Here is a 9,148-nt window from a genome sequence, read left to right on the forward strand (position 1 = left end):
AGTACCAGTATAGAGGCTTGCTATTAGGCCAATAATCTGTGTTCAGAATTCCCCTGAGCCTCAGGATCTCCTAAAAGCGTTTCCCGATGCCCCGAGTCAAACCCCTTTTGAGGTCGATGTAGGCTGCGCCCAAAACTCACGACAGCGTCCACAATTACTCGAAGCGCTAGTAAAACGGTCTATTGTGGACTTGCCAGGAGTAACCCAGACTGCTCTGGTGTCTGGTGCCTCATTAGGTGGTTTGCGGATCCGTTTCAGAAGAATGTGGGCGAGAACCTTGCTGGTATGCTGAGCAGTGTAATGCCACGGTATTTTGCTACAGTCCCATCGATCCCCTTTCCCCTTCCAGAGAGGGATGACCACGCCCCTCAGCAGGTCAGTCCAGACTGCCAAATGGCTGTCAGGACGTAGGGCAGGCCCCGAAGCCATAGGTTCACCCCCAGCCTTTAGCAGTTCAGCAGGGATATCACATATGCCTGCAGCTTTCCCACTCTTCAGCTTGGAAATCGCCATCCTAACCTCTGTTAGGGGTAGTAGGTTCCTCGTGATGGGTGGGCCCTGGCACAGGCAACTGTGACATCGTTTGCATCCAAGCAAACCCTGTTGGAGGGTCCACCTGGTACAACTGTTTCCTCTGGGCTTGGTAGGCCGGGCGAAGGTCATTTACCAAGAAATGGCCTTTCGACCTCCTCAGCAAGTTTCCTGATGGACTGGTTCCCTTTGTCCCTTCTCAGCAGTGTCCGAGCCCTACGCACCATGGAACGACACAAGACTTGTTTCCCATTCAGCCGAGCCTTGCGACTGCTTCAGTGGCCTGAAATGTCTCTAGGAGATGGTATTCTGCCTTGTCCTTGGGCGCACACCAATGGACTCCTGAGCTGCTTCGAGTGTTACCGCTTGAAGGACTCCCACAGAGCAACTGGGTCCGTCAGGTTGCCGGTTTATGTGAATCGGTTTAGAGGCTGCCGTGGCGAACCCACGGGCCCCACTCCTCCTCCCTTAGTCTGTCCAAGTGAAACACCTTAGGGTGGCCACTGGAAGGACGGGGAGTTTGAAGTGGACCCGCAGGGTAGCCACAAGCAGCCTATGGTCGGTGCCACAAAACTCGGCACTCCGGTAAACCCTGCAGTTCTGGAGGATCCTCCATTGTGTGCTGACAAGAATGTGGTCGATCTCCTTGGCCACATTGTACCCACTATCGCTGTACCAAGTCCAGCGATGCGGGTTGGAGCGCTGGTACCAGGAGCCAGAGATCCTCATTTTTTTGGGGCCTAGCAAGTCCCGGAGAAGGAGGCTATTCTCGCTGCTGGGATCAGCTCCCGAGCCATGGGGGCCGACAGACATCTCGTACCCACTCGGTCACAGCCGGGGATACCGCATTGAAGTCGCCCAGAACAATGCGAATGTCTCGCCGGGGGCAATCATCTGCCACAGATGCGAATTGGCATAGAATGCCTCTTTCACATCGATTTTATATACATCGGTAGGAGCGTATACAGCAATAAGAGACAAGAAGGGCCAAAAGCATGCTTCAGTTCGGTGTCACCTTGACTACTGGGGGGCTGAAATCGACTGGAGATGGCTATGGCTACACCTGGAGGTGGTGACCATCGCTGCGGCCCAACCAGTAGTAGGTGTAACCACCCCACACCTGATCGTTCCCCGTACCAGGTCTTCTCACCTCTGGGGAGGGCAGCCACCTCAACTCCCAGTCGCTTCAATGCCCGGGATAACAAAAGTAACCGTCATCCTGCCGCAAGGACCCCGGGTTTCCAAGCGCCTACCCAGAAAGCACGCCTGAGATTAAGCCTCGGGTGGTCACTCCGGGTGCACGCCACCTCTGCCGCCCCCGCAACACAGCCCCCCAAAATTAAGGGGGTCGCAGGCTGTGGGACCGCCTATCCCCCTGTGGGGTTCCCGAGGCTTTCCCCCACAAGCTTCATGGTGGGTTGGCCCCCTGCCGGGGCGCAGGCGAGACGAGTAACTCTCGTTCCAATCCTGCACCCTGACCCTTTGCCCTCCCAGCGGGACCCACAGCCCGCCCTTTCTTGCTGGGTGGGAGGGACAACACCCCTCCCCCCAGCATTTCCATTTATCTGTGACGTTGCCAAGGGTCATTCTGGGGGAGGAGGACTGGCAAGGCCCACCTCCCCGAGCCGCCCCATTAACCCAGGGGGGGGCTAGGGGGCAGGGGTTGGTACGCAGCCAGAGCGTGTCCAGACCGTGTATATATATATTATATTTTTTGTGTGTGGTGTGTGTGTGTGTTGGGGTGTGTGTGTGTGTGTGTGTGTGTGTGTGGTGTGTGGGGTGCGTGTGTGTGGTGTGTATGTATGTCTACATATATGTGTATGTTATATATCCAAAATATATATAATATATATAATTATATATAGAAAATATATTTTATATATATATATATATGCATACAATACATGTATATATGTGTGTGGTGTTTTGTATGTTTTATATATAATATATATATATATATATATATTATATATATATATATATAAAATATATTTATTTTATTATATATAATATATATATTTTATTATATATATTTTATATATAATAATATATATATATACATAATTATATATATATACTAATATAGATTATATATATATATTATATAATATATTAATATATATTTTTATATATTTATATAATTGTGTGTATATATATCTGTATGTATCTGTGTGCATGTCTATACATATATACATATATATAGATAATCTATGTATATATAAAATCTATATATTATATATATATATATATATATTATGATATATATATAATATATATATATATATATATATATTAGATTATATTAGATTAGTATATATAGTATAGATATATATTATGTATACATATCATGTTTTTATATATAGAGATATTTATTATGCATATATACACATTTGTGTGTGTGGTGTTACAAATATAAGATATAATTGTGTATATATGTATTCATCTATAATATATATATATATCTATATATATATAGTATATATATCAATATATATATAGTATTATATATATATATTATATATATATATTATATATAATGCATATGTAATATATATATATATATATATATAATATCTAATATATATATATCTATACTATATTCATCTTATCTATATATACTAAATATATATATATATATATCTATATATATAATATATATAATCTCTTATCTTGTGTATATATATTATACTTACGCGCATGTGTGTGTGTGTGGGTGTGTGTGTGTTTGTGTGTGTGTGTGGTGTGGTGTGTGTGGTGTTGTGTGTTGTGTGTGTGTGTGTGCGTGCGTGCGTGGCGTGCGTGTGTGTGTGTGTGTGGCCTACTATATAATTATATGTCTAAAAGCCAAAAATATATATAATTAGATATAGATACATATATAAACATTAATTATATACGAGGGGGGCTTATCCAAAAGATCCTGGAAAAGGACATTATAAGAAACGGATTCAGTTTTATAATGTTTTCATTTTCCACTATGCTCCTTAAGGTCTGTATACTTCTACAACGTTTGATACCGAGCCTTTAAGTTCGTTTCAGTAAAACTGAGGATTCATGTGATCTGACCACTCAGAGCAGCTCTTTTTACATCTTTAAACCAATGGAAAAATTTGATACCTTTCAGGAGTTTTTTTTTCAAGTTTGGAAACAATCGTGAAAAAAAACAACCTCCGAAACAAAAGTAAGTCGATGAGACTAAATCGGGGCTGTAAAGTCCGGACGCTTTCTCATCGAAATTCCACGTAGAACAGCTCTTGCTGCTGACGCAGTGAGCGAGTGCATTCTTGTGGTGAAAGAGGGATGCAGCTTTCCTCAGGCCGTTGTCCTCAGTGCAAAATTCATCACTGTATAGCCGTGTTTCAGTCCTTCTTTGCAGAGAGCTTCAGAGTCCTCATCCAATTGTTTTTCTAAATTTCCATTGAAGGTCTGCTGTCGGTTGCTACTGGGTGCTGGGCACAACATCCTTGGAACCTATCACACTTGCTTAGCCACAACTCTCCACCAGAATTGCATGTGAAAGCACCCACAGAGATGTTGACTGTGCCTGATCGGTGGTTATTTGTCTAGCCTTTTCAATCATGTCCGTGAACAGCATCTATGTTTTTTCTTCTCACTCTAGAAAAAACTACATTGATATCCTGCCATCTGCGGGGCTCATCTTGAATTTCGTTTTGTCTTCCACTTCTGAACTGCGACTTATCCATTTGTCGGTTGTTTGATTTCTTTAGGGCATTGTCACCATAATTTGGTTTCCAGAGCATCAATGATTTGCTCTTCTCCAACCGAGTGTCACCAAGAATTTAATGTTTGTCCTGGCCCCGGTTTTGGTTATTACTTGCACTTAAGGGTTCATGTTTGAATGCGTTATAACACATTGGTACAAGAATGTTCAGGTGCATTGAAATCAAAATCTTTCCATACGATTTTTAGTTGTGGACTTTTTCCACAGACTTTTTGAAGCCCCCTCGTACATGTGTGTGTGTGTGTGTGTGTGTGTGTGTGTGTGTGTGTGTGTGTGTGTGTGTGTGTGTGTGTGTGTGTGTGTGTGTGTGTGTACACATATACGCTAATGACCTTAGATGTTGATGCGGCAGAAATTTTCCAAAAAGTAAATAGTACTTCTCTTCTATAGAATAATACAGCAATCAATATAACCCAATTAATACTTCTAGTCGGCACAGACATAATAACAGCTTGCTAGTTGATAACATAATCTATTGCAGCTTAATTTCTGTCGGCCATGTTGGCCATTTGTTTACTATTGTGACACCACAAAACTATAGCAAGTTTTCCTTGAAAGTGATTGGTTTAGTTATAAAACCATGCCAAGAAGTCTGACCAAGAATTGCCATTAAAAACAAATAAGCGCTATAATTTTCAAGACTTTTCAAGAAATCTTGAAATATCTTGCCGTCAAAAATGCTCCATTACTGATGAATTTTCACAAACATTTTTGATATGAAAATGTCAGTACTTGTTTCGTTATTACTAAGAATAAGAATTCATGGCAACTCTATGTTTTCCATGGAGGTAATATTGTTATATGACTGGCAGGATTAACAAGCTTGTTCTATGCATGTGCAGGTTTGAAATTTTAGCTTAAAAGTTAATGCTGGTCCAGAGGTATATTACAAGTTAATCCTGGATGCTGCCATTGCACATGCTCATTAGAGATAAGGATTAAACTTTGACACAGGATTAACTTTTGTGGCGTGTACTCTCAGCAGTGTGGCCCGACATTGGAGTAGAGATGACTTTTTTTTTCTTTTCTTTTCTTTTTTTTTACTTTTTCGGTTTTTGTGGTGGTAAGATGGAATATCTTGTCTTTCTTTTTAAGGCGATGTGCTATCTTTGCGGGTTTAAGTATGTTGTAAGATTTCCTCTTTATTTCCTGGTTGTGCATATTTCAACTTTTCGAGTTCGTTTTATTTTTTATTTGTTTATTTATTTCTTCAAGTGAACTTTTACTCTTACTGTTACTGTTCTCGTAATGTTTTATGGTATCTTCATGTTAATGAATAAATGTAAGTAAGATTTACCTCTCATGTTTTAAGATGTCCCCATATACACTCCCTCAGATTAAAAAGAAAAAAGTCTAATCAAAATTAAAAGAATCCCAAGTTCAGATAAGACATGATATATCTGGGTTAAATTAATAAATTAAAGAGAAATATAGATATGACGTGTCATTAAGTTCTAATAACAAATTAAAGATGGGAAATATGGCTTGAATGAATTTTCTGAAGCGTTTTCCCTGATGTGTACAGGTAGAACGGATTTTTGCCGTGATTTCAATTAATGGTAGCTTGTGGACCCTTTTTTTTTTACATTTTGCGTGGTGATCTTGGTGGCTAGCAGACTCTTACCTCCATAATTATTGAATACAGCAATTAAGCTGTACTCGCAGAGAGAGAGAGAGAGAAATCAAACCAAGATGCTTGTTCGTGTGAATAGAGAACGAGCCCTATGTGTGTAATGTTCTGGGGAAATCCATATAGTGTTATGAGAGTAACTGTTTATGCTTACTAAGACATGAGAAAATGCCAGAAAGTGATATCAAAAAGTGCTTGTTGTGTCACAAAAATATACCTATGCAACATGTCTTTTTCATGCATATTATGCATGTAAATAATGCATTTATGAATTCATTTCGTTCCGAGGCACTGATAACAAGTTTGAAAGTTATCTCAGTGATGATTACATGGATTTTGTTTGGGTTTGTTAAAATAAAAACGCCTATATTCAAGGCCTTTTCCTTGTGTTTGTATTTTTTGCTTTGATAAAAAATGCCATTTAGAGAGTTTACCAGTAGGTAAAATTATATATATATATATATATATATATATATATATATATATATATATATATATGTATATATGTATATATGTATATATATATATATATATATATATATATATATATATATATATATACACATCTAATGAAAGACTATTTTACGTGCTGTTAAAAATATATAGCAAAATTCATTAATTTGTATTGTAAATACCTGTAAAAATGTAACAAAATTCCTCTTCGAGACGGAGACCAAGAGTGTAAACCTGTGCGTCCCAGGCAAGACCAGGAACCATACTTCAAAACTCTACTGCCATCCCTGGCGCTCTCATTCCCATGGCGATGCCCAGTTTCGTTCTATAAATAACCAAGCTTTGAGCACCTGGCGTCCCAACGCCCCGAACTAGTGTTATATTATTGGAACGTGAGTGGTGATGAAGAGAGTGCCTAGAAGCGCATCAATAAATTTTGTGATCTCTAGACGCAACGCCATCTATTGAATGCCTCCAAAAACTTGCCAGATGTATTATAGCGTAGCGCGAATCATTGCCGAAGGCCTCTAGATTTCTGCAGTTCCTCACTATCTTACTATTAGCATTTTGATTTATCATTATTATTCCCATTGTTCTTATTATCACTATGATTATTCCTTTTTTTTCTTTTCTTTTTTGAAGGTTATCATTATTACTTCCATTATTATTATTATTTTCCATTGATATTCTTATTACAATTTTCCACTGAAATTATATTCCATAGATATTCTTATCAATATTTTCCATAGATATTCTTATCAATATTTTCCATAGATATTCTTACCAATATTTCCACGGATACATTTCATAATGTTATTTCCATTATCATCATTATCTTTTTTTTTACAATATTCTTATTCTTATTTCTGTTAGTTTAACAACTAACAATTACGTATTGATCTCCATTATCTCTCTCATTTCTAGAATTAGTTCATTGCATAGCTTTACTTTACACACACACAGTGTTTATAGACAAATGTGACTACAGCGTATATTTTATATGTTATATATACTATATACATATACATATATATATGTTTTTTATATAATATAATATATTATATATATATATATATATAATATATATATATATATATATATGTATGTATATATATCTATATATATATATATATATATATATATATATATATATATATAATCTTATATATATATACATGTATATTATATATACATATGGGTGGGTGCTTCACGCGCAAGGTGATGTGATGCGATGGTGTGGTAGCCTAGATAGTGTTAAGTGCTTGCATGCCTTCTCGCTTGCAGCTTCCACCACTGGCTAGCTCAGTGCGAAAAAGGGAACAGCTTTTGCACAAGTCTCCCCTGCCAGGTCACAGCCTCTCCATCATCAAGACTTCTGCAGTGCCTCCTCTGGCTACCCATGGGTAACTGGGCACCAAGCGGTCCCAGGCTAAACTGTGGGGGATCTAGGAGCAGCAGGAGGCCCCAGAGATAGGAGCTATGGCCCACCGGCGTGTGGACATGCTCTGGCTCTGTACCAACTCCTGCCCCCTAGCCACCCTAGGGTAATGGAGCGGCTAGGGGGAGGTGGACCTTACCAGTCTTCCTCCCCCCAGAAAGACCCACCGGCAATGTCTAAAATAAATGGATATGCTGGGGGGAGTGGTGTTGTCCCTCCCACCCAGCAAACAAGGCGGGCTGTGGGTCCCGCTGGGAGGGCAAATGTCGGGGCGCAGGATTGGAACAAGAGTTACTCATCCCTCCCGCGCTCCAGCAGGCGCCAACCCACCATGAAGCTTGTGGGGCAAATCCCTCAGGAACCCCACAGGTGGATGGGTGGTCCCACAGCCTGCCGACCCTCTTTATTTATGGTCAGAGTCGGCGGGGGCGGCAGAGGTGGCATGTACCCGGAGTGACCACCTGAGGCTTAACCTCAGGCATCCTTTCCGGGTAGGCGCCTGGAACATCTGGTCCTTGCGGCAGGATGAACAGTTACTTCTGCTACTGCGGGAACTGAAGCGACTGGGACTTGAGGTGGCTGCCCTCTCAGAGGTGAGAAGCGGCACGATCAGTGTGGGTGGTTACACCTACTACTGGTTGGGCCGCAGCGATGGTCACCACCTCCAGGGTGTAGCCTTAGCCATCTCCAGCCGACTTCAGCCCTCGGTAGTTGAGGTGACACCAGTTGATGAGTATTATTGAGACTGAAGCATGCTTTTGGCTTCATATCTCTTATTGCTGTATACACCCCTACCGATGTATGCAAAATTGATATGAAAGAGGCGTTCTATGTCAAACTCTCATCTGTGGCAGACAATTGCCCCGGCGAGATATTCGCATTGTTCTGGGCGACTTCAGTGCGGTATCCGGCTGTGACCAAGCTGGCTATGAGATGTCTGTCGGCCCTGATGACTCGGGAGCTGATCCCAGCAGAGAGAATAGCCTCCTTCTCCGGGACTTTGCAAGGTCCCAGAAAATGAGGATCTCTGGCTCCTGGTACCAGCACTCCACCCCGCATCACTGGACATGGTACAGTGATACGGGTACAGTGGCCAACAAGATCAACCACATTCTTGTTAGCACGTGATGGAGGATCCTCCAGAACTGCATGCTTTTCCGGAATGCCGACTTCTGTGGCACTGACCATAGGCTGGTTGCGGCTACCCTGCGGGTCCACTTCAAAACTCCCCATCCCTCCAGTGGCCACACTAAGGTGTTTCATGTGGACAGACTAAGGGAGGAGGAGTGTGCCCGTGGGTTCACCATGGCAGTCTCTGACCGATTCACAGAACTCGACAACCTGATGGACCCAG

The sequence above is a fragment of the Penaeus monodon genome, unplaced genomic scaffold (assembly GCF_015228065.2).
Source record: "Penaeus monodon isolate SGIC_2016 unplaced genomic scaffold, NSTDA_Pmon_1 PmonScaffold_124, whole genome shotgun sequence".
In the NCBI taxonomy this organism is placed as follows: Eukaryota; Metazoa; Arthropoda; class Malacostraca; order Decapoda; family Penaeidae; genus Penaeus; species Penaeus monodon.